This window comes from Giraffa tippelskirchi, chromosome 10 (assembly GCF_054371585.1).
Source record: "Giraffa tippelskirchi isolate mGirTip1 chromosome 10, T2T-mGirTip1v1.2.pri, whole genome shotgun sequence".
Classification (NCBI taxonomy): Eukaryota; Metazoa; Chordata; class Mammalia; order Artiodactyla; family Giraffidae; genus Giraffa; species Giraffa tippelskirchi.
The window spans coordinates 13,631,055-13,647,891 of record NC_137284.1 but is presented as its reverse complement, the minus strand read 5'-3'; the positions used below and the strand labels follow the sequence as shown (position 1 = coordinate 13,647,891).

At 48.5% G+C, this 16,837-nt stretch overlaps 1 long non-coding RNA gene across 1 annotated transcript; it reads left to right on the top strand.

Annotated features, from left to right (window-relative positions):
- Nucleotides 1-7,410: 7,410 nt before the first annotated feature.
- Nucleotides 7,411-14,708, top strand: LOC145524757 (uncharacterized). Its single transcript, XR_014067815.1, has 4 exons — nucleotides 7,411-8,853; nucleotides 9,687-9,867; nucleotides 10,286-10,495; nucleotides 14,456-14,708. It is a non-coding gene; the product is annotated as an uncharacterized LOC145524757 (long non-coding RNA).
- The last annotated feature ends 2,129 nt before the right edge of the window (nucleotides 14,709-16,837 follow it).

Genomic DNA, 16,837 nt, shown 5'->3' with positions numbered 1-16,837 from the left:
TGTGGAGAAAGTTTTAGGGGCCTGGAGAGAAGACTTTTAGGCCAAATTCTAATCCAGAGTAAGGCTCTGACTCTCTTCGATTCTGTGAAGGCTGAGAGAGGTGAGACTATAGATGGGAAGTTTGAAATTAGCAGAAGTTGGTTCATGAAATTTAAGGAAAGAAGTGCAAGGTGAAGCAGAAAGTCCTGATGTAGAACCTGCAGCAAGTTATCCAGAAGATCTAGCTAAGATCATTCATGCAGGTAGCCACACTAAACAACAGATTTTTGATGCAGATCAAACAGGCTTCTACTGGAAGAAGATTCCATCTAGGACTTCATAGCTAGAGAGGAAAAGTCAATGCCTGGCTTCAAAGCTTCAAAGCACAGGCTGACTCTCTCGGTGGAGCTAAGGCAGCTGGTGACTTTCTCTAGGACTTCATAGCTAGAGAGGAAAAGTCAATGCCTGGCTTCAAAGCTTCAAAGCACAGGCTGACTCTCTCGGTATAGCTAAGGCAGCTGGTGACTTTCAATTGAGCCAGTACTCATTTACCATCTGGAAAATTTCAGGGCTTGTAAGAATTACTCTAATTCTGCTCTGCTTGCACTTTATAAATGGAATGACAAAGTCTGAGTGACAGCACTTCCGTTCACACACGGTTTGCTGAGTATTTTAAGCCCATGGTAAGAACTACTGCTCAGAAAAAGAGATTCCTTTCAAAATATTACTGCTCATTGACAATGCTCCTTGTCATGCAAAAGCTTTGATGAAGATGGACAATGAGATTAATGTTGTTTTCATGTCTGCTAACACAACATCCTTTCTGCAGCCCATGGATCAAGGAATCATTTCAACTTTAAAATCTTGTTATTTAAAATAGGCAACTTGTAAGGCTATAGCTGCCATAGATACTGATGCCTCTGATGGATCTGGGGAAAGTACATTGAAAAACTTCTGGGAAGGATTCACCATTCGCGATGTCATTAGGTACACTTGTGATTCATGAAAAGAGGTCAAAACATTAACACTAACAGGAGCTTGGGAGAGGAGGACTCCAACCCTCAGGGAAGGCTTTGAAGAGTCCAAGATCTCAATGGAGCAAGTAACTGCAGATGTGGTGGGAACAGCAAGAGAACTAGAGTCAGAAGTGGAGCCCGAAGGTGTGACTGAGCTGTTAGAATCTCAGGATAAAGCTCTCAAGGATGAGGAGCTGATTCTCACGGACGAGTAAAGAAAGATAGAAGCTACTCCCAGTGAAGATACTGTGAAGATTGTGGAAATGACACCAAAGGATTTAAAATATTACATTCATTTAGTGGATAAAGCATCAGCAGAGTTTGAGGGGACTGACTTCAATCTTGAAAGAAGTTCTACTGTGGAGAAAATGCTATCAAACAGCATTGCATGCTACAGAAAATCATTTGTGAGTCAACTGAGGTGGTAAACTTCATTGCTGTCTTATTTTAAGAAACTTCTAAGACCACCCCAGCCTTCAGCAAACACCACCCTGATCCATCAAGAGCCATCAGCATGGAGGCAAGACCCTCCACCGTCCAAAAGTTTAGGACTTGCTGAAGGCTCAGATGATGGTAGGGCTTCCCAGGTGGCACTAGTGGTAAAGAATCCACCTGCCAACTCAGGAGACACACGAGACGCAGGTTTGATCCTTGGGTTAAGAAGATCCCCTGAAGGAGGAAATAGGAACCCACTCCAGTACTCTTGCCTAGGAAATTCCATGGACAGAGGAGCCTGGCGGACTACAGTCCATGGGGTCACAGAGAGTCAGACATAACTGAGCAACTGAACACACACACACACACACACAGAGGTGATAGTTAGCATTTTTGAAAAATAAAGTACTTTTAAATTAAGGTACGTGTATTTTTTTAGACATAATGCTGTTGCACACTTAATAGTTATACTATAAACATAACTTTTATACACACTAGGAAACCAAAAAGAGCATATGACTTGCTTTATTGTAATAACTGTTTCATTGCGGGGCTCTGGAGCGGAATCTGCAATGTCTCTGAAGTATGACTATAGGCCCTTTATTCCTGTTGTGACCTTACATAAAATTGCCTGAAGACTTCTCGGACCAAAGCTTTATTTTTCCATCTCCAAAGACAGATCCTTTGGAATGATATCCTGCTGAAGGTATTCTCAGTGGGGTTGGAGGAGTGGATAGTAAGAAGCAGCTAAATATCACCCTATCCTTTTGGGAGATTGGGTAGAGAGCAATTAACAGCCAGGCACTGAGGACAGGCACCCAGGAAATGTTGAAAATAAATAGGAGAGAATCTCTCATTCTACCAGGCTCTTGAGGGAAAAGCAGACTGCTTGCTAGGGACCAAAAATTAAAGAGACAGAGTCCCTGCCCTCTGGGGATTCATAGGGGTTTGCCCTAAGGCAGTGATGCTAGGAACAGGATCCGATACTGGCCAGGGAATGCGTTATAAGTTAGAAGCCAGGAGGCCTGCATTCTACTCTGGCCTCAGCCCTTCAGTGTTCTTCCTCATCCTTCAAAGTATAATGTTTCCTATGGAGGACCGTTCTTGAACTCCTCCTGTCTGGACTGGGTCCCCCATGCATACATTCCTCTTGTGATGCTTATCAAAGCTGTAATTAAGTAGATCTGTGTCCAATGCCTGTGTACAACTGATGCCCCCCTCCAACCATATAGATGCAGGGAGGACCCGGATCGTGTGTCTCTTGTACTGACTGCGCCCCCAGACCTAGCACGGTGCCCTACATGGACACTTGAGAATCAATGAGGAAGGAGAAACAGCTTTGCCACTCTGCATCCTGGGTGATGCCCAGAGTTGACACTTCACATTAAAAAGCCCAAAACTGCTTGAGCCACAAAGAGAAGTATTCATCCCCTCAGTGGGAAGTTTTGCCTTGAATGGAAGTGACTCGTTTATTGATAAGGCCAATGTGAGATAAGACAGCACAGAAGACCTGGAAAGACAGTGACCACAGGTCTCTTGTGCTTGTCTTGCCCTGTATATTTCAACCTTTCCCCTTTCTGTAGCTTATGGCCAGGTGGCACCAGGGGTAAAGAACCCGCTTGCCAATGCCGGAGACATAAGAGACACAGGTTCCATCCCTGGGTCAGGAAGATCCCCTGGAGATGGGAATGGCTACCCGCTCCAGTATTCTTGCCTGGAGAATCCCATGGACAGGGGAGCCTGGTGGACTACAGTCCATGGAGTCAAAAAGAGTCAGACAGGACTGAAGCGACTAACACACACATGAAGGAGGAGCAGAAGTCTGGAAATGCCAGGCCCACCCCAATTCTTCCTTGGCACAACCAAAGCCCTGCCAACAAGCTCATGCAGACACAGAGAGCATCTCATCACAGAGCAGCTTCTAGGCCCAGAAACTCCCAACTGGCTGCTGAATGGCGTCTCTGACACACCAGAGAAGTAAATTAAATGCATTAATCTCAGCGAGAGTCACCATTGAGGCATTCAGGGCTGCACAGAAATTTCCAACAATTGGCCTCATTTGCTTCAATAACAAATACAAAAGGGCGGGGGAGGGAGAGTTTGGGTGGGCCTGGACGGCTTTTCTCTGCTCGTCTCCTCCAGACGGGTAATCAAAATGAAGTTCCACATTGAGAATACACATTTCATTTTATTCTGTGCTTGAAAGCAAACACATTTGGCCCTTTCTCCTGTAATAAGATGGATCCTTTATCTGTTATTCATTTAGGAACATAAAAATGATGCCGCAACACCAAGACCCTGCAAGCTTCATTTCAGCCTCTTCTCAGCATAAAAAGGCAAATTTATTCCTATTAAGATTGTTTTGTGCCGGGTACATGGTGTTCATTCTCTTAAAGCCATGCAGCTATTTGGATCCATCTCTGTTTTTATTCTTATTTTTTCAGTCGTTTTATCTCTATTCACGTGCCTGGGAAACCCCCTCCTCCCATGTCATACACAGGTTGACTATAGGCTTTGTAGGAATTGAAGAGAAAGTTCAGCACAAACCCAACTTCAAAATGCCTGATTTGGACTCACTTTTCAGGATTTAACCAAGAACCTGGATGGTGGAAAAGAGCACAAGACCCACAGCCCAAGAAACCAGGCTCAAGCCCTGGATGCTCTGGGCAATTTCAGCTGAGTCAGTCCATAGTAAGTACTGGCAACTTACCCCAACTTCACTATCCTGCTTAAGTCCCAAGACAACCCAATGGATGCACTATTTTAAATTTCAGTTTATATTTGAGGACACAGTCTCATGGGGAGGGCAGGCTCAGGAAGTCATCTTGGGGCTCACAGCTGGTACATGAAGGAGCCAAGACTGGCACCCAAGTCAACTGAATTCATCTTTTTTTTGCCTATGTTTATTTATTTGGCTGTGTTGGGTCTTAGTTGCAGCATGTGAGATCTTTGGTGGTTTTTTTGTTTGTTTGTTTAGTTGTGGCATGCAAGCTCTTAGTTGCAGCATTTGGGGACATATTTCCCTGACCAGGGATAGAACCCACCCCTCTTTGCTGTGGGAGTGTGGAGTTTTAGTCCTTTGACTAGCAGGGAAGTCCCAGTCAACTGAGTTCTTAATAGCTATTCCATGCTGCCCCAGGGCCCGATTTACCCTCCTGGGGATAAGGTTTTCTTCTTGCTGATACCTATAAACGCTTCCCTCCTAGGAGTTTTGGGTAGAATCGATTCAGAAACTCAAGTGCATTGCAAATTATAAAAATAATATGAAGGTAAGTTATTATTATTTTATGCTAACAAGATAATACTGTATTGGATTCACCAACTCCTACAATGACTGAGAAACCCCCCACAGGTAGGTAACATTTTAACTGTTTTCTCAGGAACCAAGGACAGAAGGCTTTCCTGTGTGTATGGATGTTGCTCAGTCGCTAAGTCGTGTCTGACTCTTTCCGACCCCATGGACTGCAAAACACCAAGCTTCCCTGTCCTCCACTATTTCCTGGAGTTTGCTCAAACTCATGTCCACTGAGCTGGTGATGCCATCTGACCATGCCATCCTCTGCCGCCCCCTTGGATGTACTTCCCCCAAAAGGAGTTTATGTGGCTCACAGGGAAAAGATTTAAACTGAGGCAGGAAATCAGGATTCTGCGAGGTGTGAAAGAGTCAAAACCAGGGCTGGGCGGGGAAATGTCCTTCTGTAGAGGCAGCGGTCAGTTTCTTCTGGACCCTCTATATAGACTGACTGGAAGCTGTTACACCGGGCTGGTGTGAGCTTCTTTAGGTCCCGGGTTACTCCTGGCCGTCAGTGACCTGCTCATTTCCCCGGGGCTCTCGGCATTCCATTTCAGCCTCTAAAATCTCTTCAAAAACACCTGCGATTCTCCCCCTGCGGACATTCTCTCAGGCCATTGAAGAGATCGTCTTCCTACAAACACCAAGGAGTTAACACTCTCAGAAAAAGCGATGGCAGGTGAGAATTGGAGGACAAATTGGAGGCCGCTTCTTCACTCCCAGGGAGGACAGCTGAGGATGCTCCACTCAGTCTCCCAGAGGTTCTCTCAGCGATGTCCTGCTTGATAACATGCCCCTTAGCAGGGTCCCTTCTTGTTCCCACTCCTCTTCCAGAGCTTTCTGAGTTCACTTCCTATGTAAAGTATTTGCACTCAAATGCTATTCCTGCACTTGTGTGGGAAAGCTGCAGAAACAGCTGTGATGATTTGCTCCCCAAACCAGCACCGAGAAGACTTTGACGACAGTAGGGTGGTTGTTTAGGAAAGGCTGTTAGCAAGAAGTCACTCTGCACCTTTGCTTTTTGCTGCTGGAACCTAGCAAGAGGCAACCTCCTTCTGTAGAGAGCAGCATCCATGGCCAGGGTCCTGGGGCTCATGACTGGTTAGACTGCATCTCCCTCGGATCAGAGACCTCGTGTAGTCTTGACCATTCAGCAATGCACCATAATTTCAGGAGGGGATACCTGGAGGACAGAGGAAAAACCTGGATTTCTTCTAAACTGGGAATAGGTATTCTCAGAACTGTTCTCTTGGGTGGCACCAGCGTGATCTGTCAATATTTGTTTCCCAATATTATGCAGCAAAATATAAAGGATTATTAGTATTTTTAGCAATATAGCTTTTTTAAAAAAAGTCTCATATTTATTTCATGAAATGATTCTTTTTCCAAAGTTAAAAAAAAAAGAATAACTTTGGGGAAGAGTGGAATCGTGGCTCAAAAATGTGAAAGTCTTCCAAAGCCTTGCTTCTTACCAACCCTGATGCTCTGAAGAGGAGCTGCGGCATTTGGATCTTAATTCAGTCTATTAATAAATAAATTATGCGATTAGTTGATATACAATTAACTGGATTCACAACGCATGTAGAGCTAACTGGGTCAGCCTGCATTTGTACGACTGTAATGTGCCTAAATGAATATGCCATCAAAGGACACGCAGCGGAATGGGGAATCAGACTAGTCTCAGGCAGCCATCATGCCTACCAGCTGCCGAGAGCACCACAGATAAAGCCTCGGTCGGAGTTGGCAGGAGAAACAAAAACGCACAACACAGGACCGCAAGTGGCATTCTCTCTGCTGTAGCTGCATTGTTCTCCCCAGATGAGCTTGGACGGAGCTCAATAAATCCCAAATCCTTCTAGACAGAAAGGAAGAGCAATTGGACCTGGATCAGGATCTATCAATCAATCATGGGCCAAAAGTGGCTCTGGCAGAGAGCGATGAAAACCTCTGAGTGTGGCTGAGCAGTCCCGGGGACCTGCGATGTCCAGGGACCCAGGTGCAGAGTCAGTCAAAATACTTAGTCCTGTGATATCTAATTCCAGCTGGAAAGTGTAGGAAAATGAAATATTCAGTGTGGTTTGTGGCCATGACCCATCAACCCATGTCCAAGGATTTGTCTTCTAGTCAAGGTTTTTGGTGACTACGTTGAGGTTCATATCAGATGCTCACTGTGTTCTATGAAGTGATGCATGTGCCTGTGTGTCCTCTGTAAGGAGAGAGGAAAACTAAGAGAATGTCTAAACTGAATTCACTTAATTTTGTTTTTGAATTTTTCAAAAACATTTTGGAACTCCCCTGCCTTTTCTTGGGGCTTCCCCGGTGGCTCAGAGGTAAAGAGTCTGCGTGCAATGTAAGAGATGCGGCAGGAGCTGTGGGTTCAATCCCTGGGTTGGAACGATCAGCTGGAGAAGGAAATGGCAGCCCACTCCAGTATTCTTGCCTGGGAGAGAGGAGCCTGGCAGGTTACAGTCCATGGGGTCCAAAAGAGTCAGAAAGGACTTAACAACTAAGCAACAACAACAATAAGGCTTTTCTAAATCAGCATCTGCACTTTAACAAGATCCTAGCAGGAGTCACTGTGCATTCTGGTTGGTCTGAGAAGCATGACTGTAGGGCATTCCATGTTCACATCAAGAGTCATTGTGATGAAACAGGACGTTAAGAGCTCTTCTTGTGTGCAGAGACCCCACAAGAGCTGTGGCATATTTGGTGTGAAGGCAGTGACATCGCCATGCAGGCACCATCACTGGACTCAGTATGCTGAGTGTGGGTCTTGACTTGGGCCTCACTATTGCTTCGCTGCCTAAACCACCTCACCCCCAGTGTCTGTTTCCTTCTGTATATAATGAGAAGGTTGGGCCAGGTGGCTAGTCTCCAGCCTTCATCACTTCCATCTAAGAATATGATGTTGAAGGGAGGCAGACTAGCATGGTAGTTAAGAGCATGGGATAGAAATCTGCTGATCCTTGCGTCAGATCTAAGCTCAACCTTGGGTTGCGGCAGGAAGAAATGTATTTAATCTTTTTAAGCTTCAATGTCCTCTACTGTAAATAGTACACATGTTAAGTGTCCAGTTGTATGGATGTTGACAATGTATTTCATATAACTCGATCCCAATCCAAAGCAGAGGTTTCCATCACCCACTGCCCTCTCTTATCCACCATACTGTCCTGGCACGCACAGTACACAGCGGGGCTGCGTGGTGGACATGCTCGATGTCTACCCTGGGTTGGCAGTCACACGGGAATACAGTTCTCAGAACTGTAGAACTGTGCTCTTAAACTGGGATCGCTCTATTGTATGTCACTTATGCCTTAATAAAGTTGATTTAAAAAGAAAATAAGAAAGCACATTGAAGAGTAAAGGGGTTCTGCAGCTCTCTTCCCAAAGGCAGTTTTGGTGGCGTGATTCCTAAAGCACAAACACTAAGAGCAGGGCAGCAGAAGTGGCGAACTGAAGCTTTGCACACGGAATCGGCGTTCACGACACAGCCGCTGGAGCCATCCTATGGGCGACCTTCTGGGACTAGGGAGGGCTTCGTGAGTCATTATACTTGGCCTGAAGGTGGTAAGGTGCACCATCTCCTGTGACCCGTGAATGAAACAAGTCTCACCTCCAGTACAGTGACCCTTCTTGGGGTAGAGGCGCAACGAGACTCCAGAAAAGATGGACAAAGACATGACCTTGACCTCCCTCACAGAGCCGACCACCATCCCAAAGCTGCCGCAGAGGGGAAATGAGGTGGGAGACAGACTCCCCTGTACAGCCTCCCAGAATGCAGAGAATTTGCTTCAATACAATAATGCTCGTACGCCAAAAAAAAGAAAAAACAGCTTCATATGTAACCCCAAGTGTCAAATGTAAAGAAGTGAGCAAATTGCTAAAATGAGTTGAAACCTAGTCTCAGGACTTCTCGCCACAAGCTGTTAGGCTCTGACCTGGGCGTACAATCGGAGCCAATTAGCAGGTGCTACCTTAAAATTATAGAGCAAAAAGGGCACCTCGGAGACCAAATAGTCAAGGGATTCCAAATTATTTTTAGCCATCAAGTGTTTTCTGCAAAGCAAGTCTTACGCAGGGATGCAAACCAACAGAAGAAGTAAAAGCAAAGGTGACCTAGAGGAAGCCGAGGTGAGGATTCCAGGGGCACCCCCTCCACCCCAGCCTCAGCCTCTGCAAGACATAATCCGACAAGCGTGGCACCTGGTCCAATGCCCTTATCCTAGTGATTAGGAGACTGAGGCCCTGGTACCAAGGCTCTCCAGTCAGGCAATGACAGAGGCCTGTCTAGACAGATCCCGACAACCAGGAAAAACGTTTTGTCCCTTATACACAGCGACCTCGACTAATAGCACAGGAATCTGTTACTTTGGGCCAAATAATTCGTTCCATCCTGAGTCACGCTACGGGGCATCCTGAGAATTCTGGGCGGAAGTCAGAGATCTCAGATCAGATCAGATCAGCAACCCTGGGCCTCATTCACAAGCCTCCCCTCCAGAGATTGCACCCAGATGAGGGATCCCTACACCCCCAGGCTGGGAGGGAAAGTACCTGTACAGCTCAGAAGGAAGGGGGGCCTGGGTTAGGAAAGAAAGAAAGAAGAAGGAAGAAGAAGTAGGAGCTCGCCTGGGTGGGACGTGTGCTTGGCCCAGGGTGGGAGGGGAATATGACATCCTCAGGGTCTGGTGTCCCAGCACCACTGGAAGGACTGTCACCCTCCTCATCCTTCCCCCTACACTCCAAATTCCAGTAAAACCAGTAAAACCACTAACACCTAGAGCCCAGGGGCACACAAAGTTGTGCGAGAGCCACAGTCATACCATCTTCATTTCCCAGAGACCGTATTTGAAAGGCTGCTCTAAGAGCGAGCTTTCAGGTCAGTGGGGATTAAGCCAGGATGTGCCCCAAGCTGGCCCACGGCAGCTCAGCCTAACTGTAACAGTGATTCTGCCACTTCCGTCCAGGGGCCTCCCATCACCCAGGGGCCACTGACCCACCAGCTTTCTCCAGAGAACCACGCTGGAGAGCAGGAAGCTACGATGATCCCTCCAGAGTTGGGCTCACGGCTCTGTCCACAGTCTGCAGAGTCTGCCTCCTGCCACTTGCTCCACCCCCCTCCCTGCCTGACCCTTGTTCAGCTCTCAGGTAGGTCCCAGGTACACTGGAAGGAAGAATGGATCATTCTAAACAAGTATTTGACAGTTCTCAAGGCGCCAGTTCCTGGGATGGCTATTGATGTTCCCCAGTGTTTGAACCCTGGGAGATGCTAGACTGACCCCAAGGGATGCTTTTGGTCTGGGTGCTGCCAGCTCTGCACCCTAATCTCTACCCCCAAGTCCCTCCAGTCTGCTGATGCCCACATTTTGTCTCTGTGCTCAGCTTCCCCAGGCACTGAGCTGAGAAGCAGTGCTTAGTCGCTTCAGTCGTGTCCAACACTGTGCAACCTCTGTCACACAGGGATTTTCTAGCCAATAATACTGGAGTGGGTTGCCCTGCCCTCCTCCAGGGGATCTTCCTGACCCAGGGATCAAATCTGTGTCTCTTATGTCTCCTGCATTGGCAGTTGGGTTCTTTACCACTAGCACCACCTGGGAAGCCAAATGGACCCCCAAATGGTCCTCTGAATTGCTGAACAAGACTGCCTGACCATCAGAGAAGGATTTGGGGGCTGTGGAGAACAAAATCCTCACATTTTTTAAAAATCATGATCCTGATGTCTAGCTGGTACCAACAGCCAACGAACGTGCAAGAAGTTCCCCAAAGATATTTCAAGGTGAGTGTGTCATGTTCTAAAGAGCTGGATCCACCCAGGTGTAGAATCAGCCGGGTCTCTCCTCTCAACATTGTCACAGCTAAGGAGCTGGCTGAAGGCAGCAGTGGTGGAAGTGGACAAAGCCCGGGTCTCCAGACCTGCGTTGTCCAACACGACAGCCAGGGCCACCTGTGATCGGGGGCTGCTGGCCAGGGTGACAAGGGCAGAGGCACAACCCTGTCCCGGCCAAGAGTTCTGTTGACTGTGCTGTTCTAGACACTGTATCCAGTCATCCATTTGTCTGCCATCGAATATCTGAGTCCCACCTAGGCAGGTGTCAGTATGCTAGGTGTTGGGTCGGGTCCTCCATGGACAAGGTCTAACAGGCAAGGCTGCGGAGGGCATCAGAGAGGTGAGGACTTCCCTGCCCTCAAAGGTTGAGCAGTGGAGGTGGGGGGTGGGGCGGAAGACTCGGGAGGCCTCCCAGGAGGAAGCACAGCATCTGCAGAGGGACGGTTCCCTTCCTTGTGCCTCTGGGCTCCACCTCTGCCCAGTCCAGAGCTGGCCCCGTGTTCCTTTACTGAGCCCCTGGCTGCACTGTCCAGAGGGTGGCCTGGCTCCTCAGTTTCCTTATTTGCAGGGTGAGAATAAGATCCATCTCACAGGAGTAGTTTAAGCTGCAGATCAGGCTCAGCGCAGGGAGGCGGGCAGCACCGTGCGTGACATGTGTTTATAGCTCACAAGTCTCAGCTCACGTTTCCCTTTACCAGGCCGAGGCTGGGGGTCCTGAGGAAGCGCTGAATGCTGGGGTCTCTGCCCAGGCCCCTGGCCTCCCACCTGTGCCCGGCAGCCTGCTGCTGTCCCAGCAGCTATTTCCAGGCGAGCCAGGCTGTTCCTCTCACCCTGGCTTTGTCTTGCAGCAGGTGGTTCTCATTACCGCATAGCGAGGTGGCAGCAGTGGACGAGCTGGCACGTGCCGCGTGAGGCTCTGGCCACATGTCTTTTGCTGTGGTGGCTGTGGGCAAACTGTGCTAGTTGTGCGGCCTGGAATCTTCTCTGGGATGCAGCCTAGTGACCAGGAAAGGCTGTGGGCTTTTAGAACCAGACCTGGAGCCTTGGAGGCCCAGCTCGGTCGCTGTCAGCCCCTCCCCTTGGGCAAGGTCCTTATGGCCTCTCTCTCCTCCCCTTGGGCAAGGTCCTCATGGCCTCTCTCTCCGTCTCCTTGGCTGTTGAGTGGGGCCATTTCAGCTCACAGGCCCATGGTGAGGAGTTGACAGGCAACTGCATGCCTGGCCAGGGTGGGCTCCCCCTTCCCTCTGGCGTTAGCAACGCGAGACTTGCGTGCAGACAGGCAGCTCTGGAGACATCACATTGCTCCCCAACAACCGTGAGCTCCTCACATACCACCTGGGGGCACTTACGGTACCCGGCCTCCTGTATTTCTCACACAGACGATGAGAGAGGCACTGTCATCCCACCATGCGAGTGTGGTAACAGTTCCAAAGTCACGCAGCCAGGGTTTGGCAGAGCCAGGACTTCACATCCAGCCGGTCCCTAGACTCAGGCCTGCAGCCCCTCCCCTACCTGCCCACTGCTGCCTTGAGAGGAAGGGAAGGGGCAGATGGCAAGGCCTGGGTTTCTCTGTCGTGGGCACCTGTGTGCATCCACAGCCAACATCACTGGTAATCGCTTCCCCAGTGGTTACAGAGACTGGGTGCCCCATTCAACACTAACGAGTGTGGGCCTATTGCATTCATAAAGTGTTCATATTTTTCAAACACTTTACATATGTTGATCCATTTGTTCCTTTAAAAACTCTGAAAAAGAGAATAGGGATTATCATCCCCATTTTCCAGGACAGAAAACTGAGACACAGGGCAGTAATTGTTCAGCTGTGAACTCTCTGAGGCCAGGACCAGAGCACAGTGACCAGGCCTCCTTCATTTCTTCCTTCAACAAGTATCTGCTGAGCCCCTGCTGTGTACCTACCAGGGTTCTCAGAGCTGAGGACACAGCAAAGAGAAAAACCAGAAAAACCCTTCCTGAGACAGACACGCACACAGAGAAGAGGGCGGGGGAGTCAGCCAAGGGCTGGACAGAGGGCAGCCACTGCAGCCTCGTGAGCTTAAGCAAAGACTGAAGACTTGGAGGAAGTGAGGGTTTTCTGCCAAAGCTGTGAGTTTTTCCAGTTTGCGTTCTCTCCCTGAGCCACGAGCTGTGCCCAGGAACGCTGTTGGAGAAGATGAATGGGCGATGTGTCAGAAACTGAGACTTTCTTGGCTGGCCCTGGCCAGCGGTTGGTGTCACCTTGCCCCAGGGTGGCTTCTGAGTGGCAGTGGAACAGAGGCGGCGGCTGAGCACAGGCGCTGTCCTTCCTCGTTGGAGATCTGATCCCAGGACTCAGGAAACAAAGGATGTCGGTATCAAGGCAACAAACCCTTAATGAGCAGCCAGGAGTGGGAACAGTAGGGGTGAGGTTTTAATTAGCAGAAAGGACAGTGAGGGGAGAGGGACCGCCCATTCTTGAGAGCACAAAAACCAAAGCCAGTCGCCCTTGGCCATGGGCATCCACCACCTGTCGCTTCTGGACCCGATGCCTTCACCACGAAGCCGGCTGTGTAGACACGCTCTTCAGTCCCTCACTCCCTCCCCTCGGGCATCTGGTCCTTCTCTTTCCTTTGACATCCACACGCTCAGATCACAACCTCTTCTCGGCGCCCTTGGGCCCCGTCAGTTCAGCCGATGGACCTTTCTCCATCTTTCTCTGGTCTCCAGCTCCCTCTCAACACACCCAACCCCACTTCCCTGCTCTCTCCTGTGCAGAGAGGCTGGGCCTGCAGGCTGTCACCCATTCATCAATGCATTCCAACTGTAACTCAGGTATTGATCTGTGTTTGTTCGTTTTTTTCCTGTAAACTCGGGCTGTAAAGGTTTCATTAGCCTGCCTCACAGTCATTACATCAAGTAATAGGAAACATTCATCTTCTCTGGACTTCACTTCTGCTCCCAATGGATATCGGTTTGAAGAGTGTTAATCAAGCTATGAAAATCATTGGCAGCTCATTCCTTTATGATGAAAAAGCTAGTTTGCAGCGTCACTGGCTAGCAGAGGCCTGGCCCCTTAGCACCTTCAGCAATTATGGGCTATGTGGCTTCCTGCTTAGAGAGAATACTTTTTTTTTGCCTGGTTCCTGTATGCAAATCTCATTCTTTAAAGCGAGTCTGTGAGTCATGTGCACATAGACAAGACACAGACAAGGCTTGGCTTCTCTGCAGACCGTGGGCAGAGGGAGGGTGATTGGTCACTGTGTGGATCCCTGCCACATCCAGACCCATGCAGAGGCAAGAAGAGGGTCTGCCAAATGGTGTCCGGGAGCTCAGCTACCAGTGACTCATCCACCTGCTCCACTCCATCCGCTCAGGGGCAGCTCAGTTCTTCAGAGTCCACTATGGCTGTGCTGGGATTAGTGGAGGCAGGGGAAGGGGTGAAGAAACATGAGAAACAGAGACAGTGAGGAGGCGAGTGCAGTGTTCCAGGTAAGTGTTGGAGGTGACCAGGGCCAGGGCAGTGGGAGGACAGATGCAGGAAAGGGCATGGAAATGTGCTAGAAGACTTAGAGACGTGTGTCTAGCTCCATCCAACTCTGTGAGATTAGAATTACAAACCCATTTCCCAGATGAGGAAACTGAGGTGCATAGAGTTTAAGAAACATCCCTGCCCTCAAAGCTTCCTACTGGGCTTCCCTCCAGATTACACCTCGGGCGGTATTTCCTCAACAGTGAAGATGGGAGAATTTGCTTGATGGGAAGAGCTGGCTGTTGCTGATGAAGGCAACAGGGGTAAATAAATATTGTGTGAGCAGCCCAGGACAATCTGAATCTCTTCTTCACTGTTCATAGCTCACACCTGAATCTGCTCCTTGCAGATATACTTCCTGCATTCTTCTCTTTCTGACTTGAGCTTCCTTGTTTATCTCTCAGGTCTTTGAAGCATCTCAAACAGCAGAGAAGAGAGCTTCTACCCACAGGCTGTCAGACGGGGAGCCTGAAGCATTGCGCAAGAAGCATGAAGGTTTTTGGAAGTCACCTGTTTTATCTTAAAAATTTATATGGATGTTGTACTCGGCTGCACAATGCATTTATGTTTGTTTTAATGTTTAAAACCATTTGTTTAGAATTGCAGTCAAGTATTATCACTTGAAGGCACAGGATAAGAAAGATTTACCTCCCTGAATCGTCTATCATAATAGCACGGCTACTGTATACTGTCACTTTACTCTGTACGTGTTACATGAATGACTGTATGGTGAGGTTTTGTTATTTCCATCCCCAGGTGAGGAGCTGGGTGCTCAGAGAAGGCAGTGACTTATCCAAGGACACACAGCACAGAACCTTGCGTGAGGCCACTGCTGATGCCCCTGGGGGGGTTGGCAGCCCAGCTTGAAAAGTGGATCTGAGTGGGGTCTGAAAATCCATGCTGAAAAACATCAAGCTTATGGTTCAGGGGGACTGGCCTCAAAGCACACCCAGTCTTCAGTTCTAGGGGGTCTCGGGGAGGAGGGTGGCCGAGAGGAAGCTGATGCAATTCTGGGACTGGCCGCTGGAGGGCGCAGGCCTGTACAAGGTCCACTAGGGCTCAGGGCGGTGCCTGGGCAGTGGTTGGCCCCTGGGCTTTGGGGCTTTCCTGGCAAAGGGACCATCCACCCTCAAAAGGAACCAATTAGGTGCTGAGGAACTGAGGTCCCTTTTCAGCCTTTGCTGGAGTCGGTTTGTAAGAAAGTGCAGATGCAAAATCCAGTTCAACAGTTCAGTCCAGAGAAGAACAGCTCATGTTCCCAGAGGGAGACCAATATGTCCAGGTCTCTAGAGTGAAGCAGGTACAGGAGACCACACCTTGGTGGGCACCTGAGGGCTGAAGGCTCCTCCTGAGCCCATCAATCACGCGAAGCTTTCTGCAGACCCCACCTGCCCACGGGTCTTCTCTAGCCAGGTGCAGCTTAGGAGGGAAGGAGGGAATAATGCACTAAGGTCAGGAAGAATGTGCGGCTACAGCTGAGAGATGCTGGGACAGACAGCAACTGACATCATTGAAAACCCTGTCCTGTTTTACAGCAGAGAAGAGGTCTACACAGCCTTCCTTGTAACCATCAAGGGTTAAACTCCTCTTCCCTGTGGTCCAGCCCTCCTGCAATTCTAGTTTAAATTGCAGTCTGCTACTATAGCAGTTCAATTCCAGATTACAATTCTGACAAGTGAAAGAGCCCCAGACTAGGTGTCCAAATAATAGCCTTCACATGTTAAAATTTTTTACGAGAGAAAGAATCATGTCCCAAACCCATAAAACAGTTGGTCATCTTCTTGCTTTTTTCCCAAAGTCCTGAAGTATATTCACAGGAGTGAAGCAGGAGTTGGACATGAGAGAGAGGAGAGCTTATTCGAGGGGTTGTCCCTTTTTCTGATTGATCGCTTGGCATTTTCTCACCTCTCATTCCCTGCTCTCTTCCAGCCCAGGGGGGAATTCAGTTTGGGTCATTTTCACTCAGTGTAACAAGAGGCCAAGATTCAGGCAAAGAGGGAAATGAGTTCATTTGCAACCTCAGGGCTAGAAGCACAGTCTCATTGCCAATCCAAAATAAGTTAAGAGGCAGGAAGCAAAGACTAAGGGTAAATTGTCAATAATTATCCTGGGGAAAAGGTTAATCTGGAGCTTCAGGGACATTGTGTGAGGACCGAGATCATTCAGGACCTATTCAATATGGTAAAAGACAGCCATCTTCCCAGGGACACAGGGGTGTCTGGTTTCAAAAAGAATGGATGGAAGAGAAATAAAGAGATGGATGAAAGAGAAATGTCCAGTAAATCACACATTAACCATCTGTTAATTAACATTTACTGACTTCATCTCCTTTGCCAGACACTGTACTAAGCATTTTGTGTATATTTCACATGATTTAAAACCCTAAAAGCACTGAGAGGAAAGAACTTTTTCTGTTTCACAGATGAGTAAAGTGAGATTCAAAAGATAAGTGAACTACCCAAGATCACATGACTAAGATGTGCAGGAGTCCTCTGTCCACGGAATTCTCCAGGCAAGAATACTGGAGTGGGTTGCCAAGTCTTCCTCCAGGGAATCTTCCCAATTCAGGGACTGAACCCACATCTCTTGCCTCTCGTGCGTCTCCTGCATTAGCAGGCGGGTTCTTTACAACTAACACCACCTGGGAAGCCGCACGTGTGACTTACAAACCCTTTAGTCCTAACCATCCCGTTGTATTGTCTCTTCACACTACTGGTACTAACTTTGCTATTTTTGTTTTGAGCTTATAGCTAAACCTTAGATTATTTCAAATTTCATACATGAAC